The sequence below is a fragment of the Austrofundulus limnaeus genome, unplaced genomic scaffold, assembly GCF_001266775.1.
Source record: "Austrofundulus limnaeus strain Quisiro unplaced genomic scaffold, Austrofundulus_limnaeus-1.0 Scaffold178, whole genome shotgun sequence".
Classification (NCBI taxonomy): Eukaryota; Metazoa; Chordata; class Actinopteri; order Cyprinodontiformes; family Rivulidae; genus Austrofundulus; species Austrofundulus limnaeus.
Window position 1 is genome coordinate 987,705 of NW_013952580.1, and position 306 is coordinate 988,010.

Sequence of the window (306 nt, forward strand, 5' to 3'; positions counted from 1 at the left end):
AACTATTCATTAACGCTGTATTCACACCTGAAACATCTGGTCCACTTTAAACGGACCAGAGTTCGTTTCCAGCGTTGGTCCGGACCTGTTGTGCAGATGTGAATACATCTATGTGAACTCTGGTCTGTTTAAAGCAGACCAAATGTTTCAGGTGTGAATACGACCAAGTTTGTCATTTGTTATGAGTTCCATCCTCAAATTATCCTTTAACTTTAGGAAAATATCATCCTAAAATAAAAATATCAAATTTGAATGACTTTTTAAAAATTCATTTAAAAGTCCCCTTAAGGACCTTTAGCTGTACAG